This window comes from Peromyscus eremicus, chromosome 17, assembly GCF_949786415.1.
Source record: "Peromyscus eremicus chromosome 17, PerEre_H2_v1, whole genome shotgun sequence".
Lineage (NCBI taxonomy): Eukaryota > Metazoa > Chordata > Mammalia > Rodentia > Cricetidae > Peromyscus > Peromyscus eremicus.
In genome coordinates this window covers 17,948,632-17,966,473 of record NC_081433.1, presented here as the reverse complement: position 1 = coordinate 17,966,473, position 17,842 = coordinate 17,948,632, and the positions used below count along the sequence as shown (strand labels likewise).

The 17,842-nt window shown below is 43.1% G+C and overlaps 1 protein-coding gene and 1 non-coding gene across 2 annotated transcripts in view; both read right to left on the bottom strand.

The window, feature by feature from the left end:
* Nucleotides 1-17,842, bottom strand: part of Nsd3 (nuclear receptor binding SET domain protein 3) — a 119,084-nt gene that overhangs the window by 84,340 nt on the left and 16,902 nt on the right. The gene's annotated exons all lie outside the window — the stretch shown is intronic.
* On the bottom strand, nt 5,916-6,050 carry LOC131894787 (small nucleolar RNA SNORA70). Its single transcript, XR_009375018.1, has one exon. It is a non-coding gene; the product is annotated as a small nucleolar RNA SNORA70 (small nucleolar RNA).

The window sequence follows — 17,842 nt, the reverse complement described above, 5'->3', positions numbered from 1 at the left end:
TAAATCACAAAACTAATTTGAACAAATCCTATAGTTTCTTCTTTATGTTTTGCTTTCTGAGACAGTATCTCCCTATGTTGCCCTGGATAGCCTGGAACTTGCTATGTAGCTCAGGCTGGCCTTGAACTCAGATATATACCTACCTCTGCCTCCTGAGTGCTAAAATTAAAGGTATGCATCACCACACCTGGCAGTTTCTTCTTTTAAAATCTGATTTATTCTCTGACTTCTAATTTCAAAACACAACCAGCCCTCAGCACCTTATCCTAGACTATAATCATTGACACTTCTAGATATTTCTTGTCTTGTTTTTAATGTAGCCCAGGATGACCTGGACTGAACTCTAGGCAAGTCCAGCTTCCCAAATGCTAACTAAGATTAAAGGCAACAGTCACCACACCTGGCTACCTAGATATGTCTTGCCTCTAACTTTTCTTCACAGCAGTTAGAAAACAGTTCTTAAAATCAGACTTCTATAAGTCTAATTCCAAACTTAAAAACACTCTAGCTTCATAATTTAGCAAATCTCCTCTGTGCTTTTCAAGGTTTCTGTAACCTTTCCCCCATCAATCCAAACAGCAGGTTCACGAACCAACTTTTCTGAGCATTCACGGAGCCAAATATCTTTAAAGTGTGGACTCACTGTCACATTACACTTACTTAACTCTATAAAGCAAATAATATTTCCATTTCACATGAGGAAAGATTTAAAAAGGAATCAAAGGATTTGCTCTCAGTCAGCGCAGCCAACAGAAGCTGGCTGAAATGGTGGAGCTGAGATCTCACACGGTACGCTCTTTGCAAGTGCCTCCCATGTTCCTCCTATGGAAATGTCTCACTTCCCCCCACACTCCACTTGTAATCCAAATGCCTGCGGGAAGGCACTCCATATCTCAACTCTCACTTCTCACTCGATCTAAATGTGTCCTTCCAATCTTCCTTCCCAAAGAAGCTGCATCTGTCAGCTGTCCAAGCAGGAAGCCTCAGAATCACAGTACATCACTGAGCCTTATTCTCTACATATGTAACTCCCACTGTCTATGTCATCTCATCTCTTGATGAACTCTCTCAGCTTTCTGACTTCACAGCTCGCATTACCGGTTCAATGTGAAACTGCCCCCCAAAATGCTCATGTCTTTAAATCCTTGCTTCTCTCCAGGCGGCTTTGTTTTGGTATGGTGTGTGATTTTTAGAGGGTGTAGTCTAATGGAGAAAGTCATTCCAGGGAGGATGAGTCTCTCTCTTCCTCCTTGAACTAGCCCTTCCCTCCCCCATCCTCCACCTTCCGTCTCCTTCCACTCCCTAATGCACACACAGCATGTAGTGACGAGCTAGCTGCTACATGTTCTCCCGCCATGAAGAGAGGCTGCTCCACCAATGCCTTCTCCACCATGAGGAAGGCACCCTTTCCAACCATGAGCTAAAATTAACCTGCCTTCCCTTAAACTGCTGCATGTCAGGCATTTGGTCATAGCAACAAGAAAAGTAACTTAACAGAGATACCTTCCCAGCCTCCTACTTCTGCTTCTTCGTAGTCTATTTTCCCTTATAACATCCACTCATCTCTTAAAAGCAAATCCAATCACACAACTTATTCCCTCAAAATCCTTTAACACAACAAGGAAAACGAACCATTACTACAATCACCAATGATGACTCTCACAAATGTCATTCTGAAGGCTGTGGGTGTTGCTCCATTAGTTAGTACAGCATTTGCCTAGTGTGGTGGTCTCGAGGAAAACGGCCCCTATAAGGCCAAGAGGGGTGGCATTACTAAAGGTGTGGCCTTGCTGGAGGAAGTGTCTCACTGGGGGGTGGGCGTTGAGGTTTCAAATGCTCTAACCAGGCTCGGTGTCTCACTCTCTTCCTGCTGCCTGCAGATCTGGATGTAGGACTCTCAGCTACCTCTTCAGCACCATGTCTGCCTGTGTGCTGCCATGTTCCCTGTCATGATGATGATGATGGACTAAACCTCTGAACTGTAACCCAGCCTCAAATGTTTTCCTTTAGAAGAGTTGCCGTGGTCATGGTGTCTCTTCACAGCAATGGAAACCCTAACTAAGACACCTAGCATGCACAAGATTCTGGGTTCTATCTACAAGTCACAGGTACAGTGAAAAAGAAATGAAGGTATTGTATTCTGTTTAGTTTTTTGTGGGCTTTGTTGCTGTTGTTTTGAGACAAGGTCTCCCTGTATAGCCTTTACTGCCCTGAAACTATGTAGACCAGGCTGGCCTCCAATTCACAGAGATCTACCTGCCTCTGCCTCCCAAGTGCTGGGATTAAGAGAATGCATCACCACACACCTGCCATGGTTTTGTTGTTGCTGTTGCTGTCTACTTTAGTAAGCAGTATTGTTAACACGTAGAAGAGTATCAACATGGTCATTACCCAGAAGCCTCAGCACCTACCAAGACTGCCCACTGCTACACTCACTGGCCTCTGTTAAGTGGCTCAGATGTGCCATGTTCCTTTTTTGTAATCAGTTTTGATTTTTTTTTTTAAGACTTACTTAAGGTGTATGGGTGTTTGCTTGTGTATATCTGTGCACTACATGTATTGAGTGCCCAGAAAAGGTTTTTGCATCCTCAGAAACTGGGGCTACAAAAGATTGTCAGCTGCCATGTGGGTGCTGGGAACTGAACCTGGGTCCTCTGGAAGAGCAGTCAGTGCTCTTAGCCAGTGAGCCATCTCTCCAGTGCCCCGCCCCCGCCCTTTTTGAGAAAGGGACTCACTACACGCCAGAGTGGGCTTGAAACTGGTCCTCCTGTCTCGGCCTCCCGGGAGCTGAGATATAGGAAGACAGAGCTATACCAGACTTATGATCAGATTTTTAAAAGTTTTTATGTGTGTGAACATGTTTGTTTGTATGCAGGTACCCGTGTGAGCGCACGTGTGTAAGCATACATGTGGAGATGAACAGTCAACATCTGATGTGTTCCTCAATTACTTGCCACCTTATTTTTTGAGACAGTTTCTCACTCACCATAGTGACTAGTCAGACAGTAAGCAGCAGAACCCTCGTCTCTGCCATCTCAGCACCAGGATTACAGACATGTGCTGCAGTGCCTGGCTTTTCACGTGGGTGCTGGGGATCGAAACTGAGGCTATCATGTGTACGCCACAAGCACTTTACTGGCTGGACCATCTCCCCAACCTGTAACGACAATTGTTTTACGTGTGCTGCTTTGCCCGTCTGGACCACTCATCATCCCCTCGGTGGGGCTTTCTAAGGTCCACCAAACATTCTCCTCAAGAGGCCTACTTTTTCTCCTTTTTGGCCCTTACCATGATATATATTATACAAGGATGAGGATGTTCTCTAAGAAGTCTTCTAATAATTATCGCCCCCACTTACTGAGCTGTATATTCTAGAAGGGACATTTGACATTGTTCTGAATGTTCAATAAATAAATGAATGAAAAAGGCTGGAGAGATGGCTCAGGGGTGGAGAGTACTTGTTGCTCTTGCAGAGGACCCAGGTTTGGTTCCTAGCACCCACAGAGTGGTTTGCAACCACCCATAACTCCAGTTTCAGGGGGTCTAACACCTTTGTCTGTCCTTCGAGGACACCAGAAACACATGTGGTACACAGACATACATGCAGGCAAAACACTCATGCACAGACAATAGAGTGATAAATTAAAAAAAAAGGTTTAAAAAAATCAGTGATTGAAAGAACCCCGTCTCAAAAGCCTTAACTGTTATCCCTCCATTGCCACTTTCCTGAGCAGACTACCTTCCCTCACCCGGAAGCTAACTGCGGGATAGAATGTGATGTGCTTGCTCACTGTAAGAGGAAAACCGTCACAACACCTGACACCTGTGGGCATGATGGCACACCTGCCCTCGCACCAAGCACCAGGTGATTCAATGAGGAAGGACACCGACTCCAACAGGCAGGGCTGACTCGACACCCTGGTGAGCTGGGAACCTCAGTCTTTGGGGTTTATGATAAACAGAAGTAACTAAAATTATACAAGCCAAAACACCAAAGTTAAAACTGTAAAACTTCCCAAAAAAAATACATGAGAAAATGTTGGGCAAAAGACAGAAGCATCGTGGCCCAGGAAAGAAAAAGACAAATAAAATGAACTTCAAAACCATTAAGAAGAGGTAAATGACAGGCAAGAAGAGCGTATTTTCAAAGCATGGCTGACAAAGGGCTTTGTCTCAGAGACGAATTTTAAGTTTTAGGGGAGACTATAAGTTTGAGAGACGTGAACTTCCCACTGCTCACAGGTCTGTCTCCAACTGGTAGGTACATGCAACCCTCAGCCTCCCGAGCGCCTGTGCCTCCATGACTAGGAACAACTCGTATGACCCCAGGACATGAGGGCTCACTAAAAGTTTTTCAACAAAAAAGACTAACTGAAACAACAGTTTAGATATGCCACCCTAGATTACTTATTAATTAAAAACAGAATATATATATAGATATATAAATAATGGAAATTGTTGTACTTTTCTATTATTTGACAAACGTGACAACCAGGAAAGCTTATTTAAAAACAAAAGCATTGAATTGGGCTTCTGGTTTCACAGAGTTGGAGTCCATGATGGTGGAGCAACGGTATGGAGATGAGAGCAATTGAGAGCTAACACAGAGATCCACAGCAGAGGCAGAGAGACAAGCCTCCTTCAGCAAGACCACACCTTATCATTCCTAAACAGTTCCACCAACTAAGGACCAAGCATCTAAACGCCGGAGACTTACGTCTTAATCAAACCGCCACGGTGACATATAACAGCTGCCACTTTAACAAGTTACTAGCAAACATTCACCGCAGTGAGACACCATGACTACGTGGCTCTGGGACATGCCAGCACAGCGTGGTCCTGGAAGTAGTCTTTCCAAGGTTAAGACAAATCGAAGAAATGAAACCTGGGACCTGCAAGACGGCTCAGCTTAAAGGTGCTGGCTGTGTAAGCTTGACAGCCGAGTCTGATTCCCAGATCCACATAGGGTGAGGGAGGAAACTCACTCCACCAAGTTTTCTTCTCTCTCTAAACCTGTAAACACACACACACACATACTTGTGCATGTATGTGTAACATCTATAGATATATATAGAGACAGAAACATAGACAGACAGACAGACAGACAGAAGTAGGTAGAGATATAATCTGCGAGTCCACTGTGTTGTTCGCATGTACATAATGTTAAGGTTGTTTTGTATTGATAGCCGAACTGGGGCTCATCTCTGGAGAGAACAATCCCCCTCTCTCAGCAGTCATTACTTGCCGTGGACAGTGTCTAAGAACAGGACCCTCCCTTATTAGCATGTCTATCAGCATCGTCACCGTTTAGGCTGCTGCCATACTGTTGTGTTATCGTGGGAGCAGCTTCCTTGTCATCTCTAGGAGACACAATCCTTTTTGTTTATAATCTCGTTTGTGGTGCTGGGGTTGAACACAGGGCCTCCTCACACGTGCTATACGACTACTCTGTCTACATCCACAGCTGCAGCTAATAATTTTCAAGAGTATAATAATGCTAATCTGACTTATAAGAGAATTCCTTATTCTTAGAAAACCCATGTCTTTCTTTTTCTTTTTTTTTTTTTTTTTTTGTTTTCAGGAAGACTAAATGTGAGATTTATTACTAAACATGATTTGGTGGGGTACAGGACAGCACAGTAGAAGCCTGAGGAGTGTAGGTCTGTCACTTGTCAAGGGCACCGTGAGTGGGTTTTTATTTGACCCCTCAACCAGGGAACTAACTTGCACTTGGCTCTACCGAGGGCCTCAATCATATGTTCCTTATTCTGCAGTTTGGTATGGATGGACATGATGACCTGGCCACTGTGGCCTGGGGCTCTCCAAAAGCACCACACATACCTGTCTGGAGCTAAGTTTAAGGACAGCACTGAGATCAGATGCACATGAAACTACCAGGAACATAGCTACCAGGAAACTGTCTCCAAGGTCCCTTAGGGCAGCCTGTACAGGCAACAGGCAGCATTTACTACCAAGGACACTACTGTTCGCAGCCCCTGCATACCAGGCCTCCATCTAGAAAGGGACCTGGTCAGCTTAACTGGCTGTAGATTCTGTAGATTCCTTTCTTTCTTCCTTCCTTCCTGCCTTCCTTCCTCCTTGCCTTCCTGCCTTCCTTCCTTCCCTCCCTCCTGCCTTCCTTCCTTCCTTCCTTCCATTCCTCCCTCCCTCCCTCCTTCCCTTTCTTTTTAATTTGGGGCAGGATCTCATTATGTACTCCTGGCTGGCCTGTAACTCACAGTGTAGATCAGGTAGATTCAGAGATCCACTTGCTTCTGACTCCAGTGCTGAGATTAAAGGCTGATGCCATCATACACAGCACTCCTTTCTAAAGTACACGTTGAGAAAACAGTTTGATTGTCACATTGTTATTTTGTGTGCTCGTATGCACATGTGGGCATGTGTCAGAGGATACCTCTCAGGAGTTGGCTCCCTCCTTCCTTCCACTTACGTTTGGTAACAAGTGCCTTCACCTGATGAGTCCTCTGGCTAGTCCACTTTTTGTTCTGTTTTGTTTAGACAGGGTATCACTAGCTCTGGCTGGCCTAAACCTCACAAAATCCACCTGCCTCTGCCTCCCTAGTGTTGGGAATAAAAGCACATGTCACCTACACCCAGCAAAAAGTCAGTTTTTTTTTTTTTTTTTTTTTGGTTTTTCGAGGCAGGGTTTCTCTGTGTAGCTTTGCGCCTTTCCTGGAACTCGCTTTGGAAACCAGGCTGGCCTCGAACTCACAGAGATCCGCCTGCCTCTGCCTCCCGAGTGCTGGGATTAAAGGCGTGCGCCGCCGCCACCACCACCCGGCTAAAAAAAAAGTCAGTTTTTTGATAATGATTTTTTTTCAAGATACTTTGGAACTACACGTGTTATTATTCTATAGTGGCTTTTATACACAGGAGAGCCAGGCAACAAGCTGCAAACAGCAGACACGTGGCCTGACGCGAGGATTAGAACCTCACAAGAGGACCATTCTGTGCCGACTGACACACTGTTGGCTCAATGCCCAGTTCTAAGACATGTGGACCTATGATTTCAGGCAGCGTTTTCTGGATCCCTCCACCTTCCTTAGATCCTTTTCTAGAGCCCGTGTCTCCCTTGTACAGGGCTGTTGGGAGAGTGAACAGTTAGTCCACAAAACCCACTTAGGACAGTCCTGTTGTGGTTCGCCCTCAGCGCCTCTGCCCTATTATGTGACACAATATTGGATATAAAAGAACTAGTCAAAAGAAAAAAGAGAGCTGACCTAAGGCATCTACAATGAGTTTTTATTTTATTTTATTTTATTTATTTATTTATTTTTTTTTTGGTTTTTCGAGACAGGGTTTCTCTGTGTAGCTTTGCGCCTTTCCTGGAACTCACTTGGTAGTCCAGGCTGGCCTCGAACTCACAGAGATCCGCCTGGCTCTGCCTCCCGAGTGCTGGGATTAAAGGCGTGCGCCACCACCGCCCGGCGTGTTTTTATTTTTAATTGTATGTGCACGAGTATTTGCCTGCAGGTATGTATGTTCACCATATGCATGCCTGATGACCATGGAGGTCAAAAGAGGGTGTCAGATCCCTGAGAACTAGGGTTACAAACTGTTGGGAGCCTCCACATGGGTGCTGGGAACAAGAGAGCCCATACAATGTCTTTAGTAAGATTCAATGTGTAAGGCTCATAAACTAGCAGTAAGCAGTGTGAAACCAACAGTGCCCAGGAATCAAACTGCATTGCCACTGTTGTTAAAAAAGACATCCGAGGAAGAAAACAAGAAAACGAATGTGAAGCAAGGAAGCACTGAGGCCACGAACGGCAGGCTGGGGAACTTAGGGAGTTTTTCACCCACTGCATTAAAACCACTCTGTACAAATAATTGAACGTTCTGACATCTTTGTGTCCTACATGAACCTGGCAAGGACAGCAGACCTCAGGTGGGGGTGAACCCTGGTGGCAGAGTGCCTGCCTGGTGCATATAAAGCCATGGGTTTGGTCCCAGCACTATAAATAAATGATATATAAACACACAACGGATCCTACTTCTTACAGAAAATGTAACAGGGATAATGTACTGGCACAAAGAGAAATAAGAGCAGGGCTAGAGATGGGTCAGTGGTTCAGAGCACTTGCTGCTCCTGCAGAGGACCCCACTTGGACTCCAGGACCCATGTGGTGACTTTCGACCATCTGCAACTCTAGTTCTATCAGATCTGATGCTCTCTTCTCACCTCTGTGAGCACCAGACACACAGGTATTCTGCATGCATACATGTGAACAAAACATTCATACACAGAAAGTAAATGTTTTTACATTGTTGTAAATAGTTAATATCACCAATAATTAACCCTTAGCAGTTTACTATGTATCAACACTCTCCTAAATGTTCTTGGGTTTTTGTTGTTGTTTGTTTGTTTGTTTCTTGGTTTTTTGAGACGGGATTTCTCTGTGTAACAGCCCTGGCTGTCCTAGAACTTGCTCTGTAGACCAGGCTGGCCTCGAACTCAGAGAGATCTGCCTGCCTCTGCCTCCTGAGTGCTGGAATTAAAGGTGTGTGCCACAACTGCCTGGACCCTAAATGTTTTATATTTGTTACATGATTTTAGTACTCCCCAAATACTTCTCTATAAAAATACTATTATTATCCACACTATTCAAATGAAAAGCCAATACCATAGCCCTCATACAGTAAAAATAGGTTTCAAATACACACTTTGGTCAGTAACATCAGCTCTTAAAGAGTAATTTTCCCCAGTTCTTCAATATGTGAAGTAAGAAAAAAGCGATATTCCCTACTGCACATTTCCCACTCTCCTTCCCAGAGCTGACCCTTCGGTGGCACGACTAAACAACCACACCGCTCTTCTAGCCATTGTAATCAAAACTTCCTTTGGAGACAGGGACCTTAAACTTCCAATCCTCCTGCCTCTACCTCCTCGGTGGCAGTATTACACATGGGCCACCATATCTGATTTTATACTGAGCTGGGGATCAAACCTCATGCTCTGTGTATGCTAAGCAAGTACTCTACTAAGTGATCTATAACCCTAACCCTGTAATCTGTATTTTTTTTTTATTATACAGCATTCTGCCTGCATGTATGCCTGCAGGCCAGAAGAGGGCACCAGATCTCATTACAGATAGTTGTGAGCCACCATGTGGTTGCTGGGAATTGAACTCAGGACCTCTGGAAGAGCAGCCAGTGCTCTTAACCTCTGAGCCATCTCTCCAGCCCTGTAATCTGTACTTTACTGTACTTTTAAGTAAATAAAATTGCTCCATAATTTCTGATAAACTCTTGCTTTTATCAAAGTTTTAAAAAAGGTGGGGGAGGGAGCTGGTAAAATGGTAAAGGCCTTTCTACCAAGCTCGATGACACCAGTTTCGATGCCTGGAACAGAGTGGATGAAGAAACCTGATAGCTCCACGTTGTCCTTTGGCCCTAGACTGCACACGTACATCATGACACACTCATGCCCATACACGTGCTAAATAAATAAACACAATATTCTTTTGAAGGCAGAGTGCTGGTAAAGCAGCTCAGTCGGGAAAGGGCTTGCTGAGCAAACAGGAGGACCTGAGTTTGCGTCCCAAGACCCATTTAAAAAGCGGAACACAATGGTGTACTAGGGAGGAGACCGCTGGACCCCAAGCGCTTGCTGGCCTGCAGACCTAGCCAAATTGATAAGCTCCAAGTTCACTAAGACTTGTCTCAGGTTTTTTTGTTTGTTTGTTTTAGAGCAATTGAGGATGACACTGATGTTGACCTTTGGCTTCCACACGCATATACACTAAACACACACACACACACACACACACACACACACACACACACTCTCGCATTAAAGATAAACTTGATGAACGCTATTGTTTTTATAATTTATTTTATGTTTATTAGCATTTAACCTGCATGTATGTCTGTGTGAGGGTGTTGGATCCCCTGGAACAGAGTTACAGACAGATGTGTGCTGCCATGTGGGTGCTGGGAATTGAACCCAGATCCTTTAGAAGAGCAGCCAAGGTTGTTTTTTGTTTTGTTTTGTTTTGTTTTGTTTTGTTTTGTTTTGTTTTGTTTTGAGACAGGGTTTCTCTGTGTAATAGCTGTAGCTGTCCTGAAACTCTGTAGACTAGTCCGGTCTCAAATGCCTCTGCCTCCTGAATGTTGGGATTAAAGGTGTGCACCACTGCCACCGCCGCCACCACCACCCCTATCCCCCCACCCCCACCCCCACACCCCGGCTGCAGCCAGTGCTCTTAACCACTGAGCCATCTCTCCAGCCCCTTGATGAATGCTTTTTAAATTTTTGTTGCAGCTATCCATATACAGAAAGCAAAAAAAAAGGAAAAAAGAAAGGAAGGAAAGTGGGAAGAAGTTAAAAATTATTAACTAAAGTTGCAGACTTTTCATGGGAAGATTGATAATTTTAAAAAGTATAACAAGCCAGGCATGGTAGATCACATCTTTAATCTCAGCATTTAGGGTGCAGAGGCAGGTAAATCTCTCTGAGTTCCAGACTAGCCTAGTCTATGTAGTAAGTTCTAGGCCAGCCAGGGCTATACAGAGACCCTATTTAAAAAAACAAAAACAAAAACAAAAACATGTCATCTTAAGACTCATCACAAACAAAAAGAAATGCTGTACAGAGCTCTTGGAGGGGTAGGACTGGAGAGATGACTCAGCAGCTGAGAGCACTGGCTGCTCTTCCAGAGGACCAGGGTTCGGTTCCCAGCACCCACGTGGTGGTCCACAACCATCCTTAACTCCAGTGCTGTGAGATCCTACACCCCCTTTCTGGTCTCCTTGAGCACCAGGCACAGACATAGTGCACATACATACATGAAGGCAAAACATTCATACACATAGAGTAAAATAAATAAACCTAAAAAGAAATTAAAAAAGAGTTGTTGAGGTCTTCCCAAAGACTCCAAGAGAACACAATCTCAGGGAATATCCTTGGCAACATTTGATTGACAACTAACTGCTTACCTTGCCACCATCGAGATTCCTTTTAGTTCCAACCAAACTTCCCTAGATTTTAAGTCCCAGAAATGGCATAAATAAAAAACTTCCAGGGAACATGTAATATAACCAAATATATCTTTAAAATCATTACATAAACACATCTACTTAAAATCCTGTTATTAGTACTGCATATCTGAAACTAAAAACACAGTTTCCACATAGTCAGTCAATGGAATAGCATGAACATCCAAAGCTCCTCCAGTAAATAGAATCTACTATACTAAAAGGCCGAGTCTATTTGAAATAATCACATTTTAACAACTAGAGAAAAGCAGCTGACCATAACGGTCTCTATAATGTCCAGAACAGATCCTTTATTTTACCAGGAAAAAAAAGGAATCAAAATGTTTCTTCATGTGAACTGTTACATGGAGCATTTCTCTACATTTATGATAAATGTAGTCACAACCTGTTTCCATAGCAACAAGAGTGTAATGCATGCGGTCTATGAAAATGAAGCTACTAACCTGATCCTCAAAAACCAGGCAAATTCACTGTTTGGCCACTACCATGGCAAAAATAAAAAACAGCTAAGACATATAACCTTGAGTAGAGAGTCACCTTTTAAAAAAAACAAAACAGTGTGCAGTCTTTGACATATACAGAGGTGCCATACTATTTTGGTTCTGTGTTCAATTATATTTAATATCTGTATAGACATGATCAATGAATCTTGGACTCTAAGTTACAAATTTTGAAGCTAAGTGTGGTGGTGCACACCTTTGATCCTACCACTCCAGAGGGAGAGGCAGGCTGGCAGACTTCTTTGAGTTCCAGGACAGCCAGAGTTACAAGCCATAATCCTATGTGGTGGTTTGAATAAAAATGGCCTTCATAGGCCCAAAGAGAGTGGCACTATTAGGAGGTGTAGCTTTGTAGGAGGAAGTGTGACCCTGGGGGCAGGCTTTGAGGTCTCAGAAGCTCAAGCTAGGTCTAGTATGGCACACTGTCTCTTCCTGCTGTCTTTGGATCCAGACATAGAACTCTCAGCTCCTTCTCCAGCACCATGTCTTCCTGCACACGGCCATGTCCCACTATGATGATAACGGACTGAACCTCTGACACTGTAAAGCAGCCCCAAGTAAATATTTTCCTTTATAAGAGTTACCATGGTCGGGGGCTGGAGAGATGGCTCAGAGGTTAAGAGCACTGGCTGCTCTTCCAAAGGTCCTGAGTTCAATTCCCAGCAACCACATGGTGGCTCACAACCATCTGTAATGAGATCTGGTGCCCTCTTCTGGCATGCAGACAGAACACTGTATACATAATAAATAAATAAAATATTTAAAAAAAAAAAAAAGAGTTACCATGGTCATGGTGTCTCTTCATAGCAATAGAAACCCTAACACATCCTGCCTCAAAAAAAAAAAAAAGGAAAGAAAGAAAAAAATCATCATCATCATCATCATCATCATCATCATCATCATCCTAGGCAGTGGTGGTGTGCACCTTTAATCCCAGCACTGGGGAGGGAGAGGCAGATCTCTGAGTCCAAGGCCAGCCTGGTCTACAGAATGAGTTCCAGGGCAGTCAGGGCTACACAGGGAAACCCTGTCTTGAAAAACCAATAATAATAGTAGTAGTAGTAGTAGTAGTAGTAGTAGCAGTAGTAGTAGTAACAATAATAATAATCTATAATTTTTGTATTGCCCATTTTGATTTCATAATTTAAAATTAACTTTTAGTAATGTAACAAACAAGTATGCATTTAGAATAATGGAAGTGTGTTATTTTGCTTTATACCTATTTTAAAACTGTCAGACACTCAGCAGCTATTAGAACAGAAGGAAAAGTCAAGTTCTGTACTCTACACAGGGTCCAAACTACACTTACTAACATTCTTCCTCTCTAACTCACACAGGGGGTTTTGGTTTTTGGTTTTTTAGTTTTGTTTCATCTTGAGACAGGGTCTCACTGTATAGTCCTGGCTGGCCTCAAACACTGAGATCCACCTGCCTCAACCTCCCCAGTACAAGGCTCTCATGGGTTGTTTCTACTCAAAATTTAATGTTACCATTAAGTTACAAATGTTGGTAGAGCTTTTGGAAAAAAAATAACAAAAGCCCACAGGGTTCTAAGAACCTGACCACACCTCCGCAGCACCAAAAAGGAAATGAATAACAATGTTTACCTTCACAAAAAGTAGCTAGAATTGATAAGCATCTCATCCATTTCCCAGAGATGAAAGGCAATACCGGAATTTGGCACAGTAACCTCAATAGAAGGCCAATCTTTCAGACAAAATGGATCCTGCTTGAAATTTTTCTGTGCGGCAGGCACTACAAACAAACTTTCAAGTGGAAGTGGTTGCCTGTTTGTCTTTAGATTATCCTGCCCTCCGAGAGAACACACACCAGATTACAAGACTTACTATTCTGCCAACAAACAAAAGGAACTGCTCTCAATGACATTTTATAAATACTTATACAAAACTCTAGGTAGAAATATCTAATTTCTGATAAAATTTGGGCACTTTCTCTCAGTTTGTAAGACTCACGGCAACGCAAACACACAGATTTTCAGGCCACTAGAGAATGGCATTATCTCTACAGGTTCTTTACCATTGTTTTCAGTTTCCTGCGACTTTTTAAAAGACAATTTGATGGTATCAAAATGTTAAGGTTTGAAAGAACTTCTACCAAGCTGGGAGTAGTGGTGCATGCCTTTAACCCCAGCACTGGGAAAGCAGGTGAGTTCCAGGCCAGCCTGGTCTACATAGTGAGTTTCAGGACAGCCAGAGCTACATAGTGAGATCCTGTCTCAATGAAATAAAATTAAAAAAGAAGAAAAAGAAAGAAAGAACTAACTGCCACCAATTTAGCTGAGGCTAGCTCTGAAAGTTTAAGGCTATGATTTATAGGGGAGCCTTTCCTTCAGTGACTTTTCAGCATCGCACTAATAGAACATTATTATCCCATTAAGGCAGCATGGCCTTTTCCTATAAGAATTAACATTCTGTTTCGGTAACTTTAACTGTGCTGTGGGTCTTCACTAAAGGTACTTTCCAAGGTAGCCTTTCAACAAGAAATCGAACCTGATGACTAATTGCTGAGTTTAAGTGGAAAACTTACTTGCTTAAAAAAATAAACAATTGAAAAATAATTAAAATAACAACTTGGTTTGAGAGATGGCTCAGCTGGGAAAGGTGCCTGCTTCCAAGCCTGACCACGTGAGCTCAATCCAGGTTGGGGAGAGAACCAATTCCTACAAGTTATCCCCGACCACCACCTGTGTTGGTATCACACACACACACACACACACACACACACACACACACACACACAAATGGAATTGGATTCTTAAATAAAGATAAATACTAAGGAGAGACTACATTCACTTTATATTTTCATGTGCCCTCACTCACTTTCCACAAAGGAAGCAGCAAATCGTATCTAGTTTCTGTAGTTTTCAGGGTGTCCTCCCAGCTCAGCCTCAGGTAGCTGAATGACACACTGCACTAAGCCTCAGATTTTGAAAGAGATTTTTTTTTAAAGTGTTTATTTTATGTGTAACAGGAATTGGGGCCTCTTGCTGGGTGATGCTCTGGATATAGAAATGACGGCTGTACGACCTGTAAATACACTAAAGTCACACCACTGTAGACTTTGAAGAGTGAGCCTTAGCCAGGCATGATGGTGCATGCATTAGATCCCATCACTGGGGAGGCAGAGATCGGAAGTTCAAAGCCAGCCTGGTCTACATAGCAAGTTCCAGGCTAACTAGAGATACATAGTGAGATCCTGTCTAAAATAAAATTAAATCTTTAAAAAGTGAGCTTTAATAAGCATGAATTATGTCTCAAAAAAACAAAACCTCCCACCAATAGACAATTTCTTTCTTTTTCTTTTTTTGGTTTTGTTGAGACAGGGTTTCTCTGTGCAGCCTTAGCTGTCCTGGAACTCGCTCTGTAGACCAGGCTGGCCTTGAACTCACAGAGATCAGCCTGCCTCTGCTTCCCAAGTGCTGGAATTAAAGATATGTGCCACCACCGGTGAGCAGACTATTTTTTTCTTTTAAAAAAAAAAATGAAAGTATGTACATTTCACAACAATAAAATTTATATTAGCCATTTTAAAAATTACTGATTTCAATGTACATGGTAATCATGCTTCACAATAAAATGCTTATCACTTATCACTGAGGTACAGTAATCAGAAGGTGAAGGTGGAAGGACAGACAGAAACGGAATGACAACAGTCACAGACCCACGCCTGCACACAAGTGACACAGCAGAAGCACACAGAAGGGATGCAGCATTTAAAAACGGCTCAGAAACAACTGCTGACCACACAGATCACACAGATTAAAATAAAAGGAATCGACGAGCTGGGCGTGGTGGAGAACACCGTTAGTTCCAGCACGCAGGAGGATCCTGGGAGTTCCAGGCTCTAACCCAGGTCAAGTGTCTCCTCCACTAACATAGCATTCTACTTACATTCCACCACCACATTAAATACCTGGTTTAGGGCTATCGTGTCATAAAGGAAAGGGGGGTGTGTGTGTGAAGGAAGCATGACCTCACAACATTCATATAAGAAAGAACAGTAAAATACTCCACTACGTCAATTCTGGACACCAGCTGCTGTCCCCTACACTCTGCAGGCTGAGACAAGGGTCAGTGAAGGCTCATGCCAGCTCCTTCCTTCCCATTCTGCTGCTGCTGCTGCTGCTATAATGGGAAAGAAACCAAATGTTACAGCCCAGTTACCCCACCCCCCTCGCCCCAACTTATTCAGACTTCTCTACCAAAACAAACATTTATTGGGTAGACACTGTGCTAAGATCTAAAGTTCCAGGGCTGGAGACTCAGACAAGGTCCCTATAATCCTACAGCTTACAGGATCATCAGAGAGAAACGCAATAAAGGGAAATGCTGGGGGTGCCGCTCAGAGTCTACTCCTGATAAGAACGTTCACTTCATACGGAGTGCCTGCATTCCGTCAAGTCCTGAGCACCAGAGATAAAAGATAAATGAGGCAGAGCCAATCCCTCCTGGCAGAAAATATCCAGGGCTGAGAAGGTGAAATTCAGGATATCAGTCCTTTCCAGGCTGAGAAGAGCTGAACTCTTCTCTGGACTGACAGCAGATAGCACCTCAGAGAGTTCCAGTTAAGAACTTTCTGGGTTCCTCAGTATATAAGTACCGAGTGAGTTAGTTTTTTGAAATGTTTTTCTTGATGTGCTGTGAAATCGGAGGCATTTAATGAAAACACACCACATAAGTGAGAGTGGAGGAGCAGATACTAGAAACTAAGGAAAGAATGAAGTGTGCATTAAGAACACTGGAATAAATCCTCATTTAACACCCACAACTAACTGCAGTATCTGGCACATTATCAATAAATCAATTCTCATAGGAAAAACTATCAGGGAGCACAGGACTGGGTTAACCATCAAAATATTTTATTACCATTAACTGTAAGTGTTACTGAGATGTCACCAGCGGTTAACATGATTAGAGCTGACTCCACATTGGCTGCGTGCTCCTGGGAGGTGGTACATACGTGTGTATGTACATGTCTGTAGCCTAGAGGTTTTCCTGTATCACTCTCCATTTTCTCTTTTGAGACAGCTGGCCAATGAGCTCCCAGGAATCCTACCTGTCTACTCCCCAGTTTCAGGGTCACAGGTGAACTGCTACACCTGTTTTGTGTGTCAGGGTGGGGAGCGGTACTGGGGATCCACACTCAAGGTTTCACACTCGTGTGGCGAGCACTCGAACAACTGAGCCAGCACCAGATCTGCTATCTGTTGCTTGTCTGAGTCCAGGTCTCACTGTGCAGCCCTGGCTGTCCTGGAACTCTGTAGACCAGGCTGGCCTCACACTCAAGAGATCCACCTTCCTCTGCCTCCTAAGTGTGGAATAGAAGGTGTGCGCCACCATGCCCAGGGAGATTGGCTCTTTCTTCCTAAAGAACTGGTGAAGAAAGCTCACGAAGTATCTGCAACATCACTTGTATGCCCAGCACAAAGCCTGTCAGCAAGTCATCAGGTCACTGTGAGAAAAACAACAAGATAAAATTTACCCCAATTACTCTGAAACCCTTTTAATAGTTATAATATGCAATTTTATTTTAGCTGGTAATACTTTCACTAAAACATAAAATTGGAAAGCATTTTATGAAATGCCAAAAATAAGGCCAGTGAGATGATTCAATGAGTAAAGGTGTTTGCCACCAACCCTGAGACCTGAGTTAAATCCTCACAACCCCCAAGACAGAACCAACCACCACAGCTGTCTTCTAACCTCGACTCATGCACCACGCTGTGCACACACATTTAAAAAACAATGTTTAAAAACCAACATCCTGAAAACACACACTATAAACAACATATCACCTAAGGGTCACTGGCTAAAAATACCTTTTCAGAGATCTTATTTATGTAACCTTATATAACGTGATATTCTCTACCGTAAGTCTAATAACTCTACAAGCATATATAAACTACTGACAGTGTGCTCCAATTCATATTAGGTACATTATGAAATACTGTCTTTTGTATCAGTATATAAAAATTGGAGTCACTGTTAATGGGATTATAAGAAACTGTCATAATGTTACACTGATGAAAATATTAGAATCTTGACCTCTAGTAAAGACAACTACAAGAAAAAGAAAAATGACTTTTTGATATTGATTATAGATAATTCCAAACCTGTCCTAAACAACAAAATCGAACATATTTGAAGTATCTTTTTGCACAGCTTCACTACTGACAGACTGGCCAGTTCAGATATCTAAGATTCATGTTGGTCTTTTTGAGACAGTATCTCAGAGATCTGCCTGCCTCTACTTCCCCCTCCCAAGAACTATGGTTAAAGGTGTATGACACCATAACCAGCAAA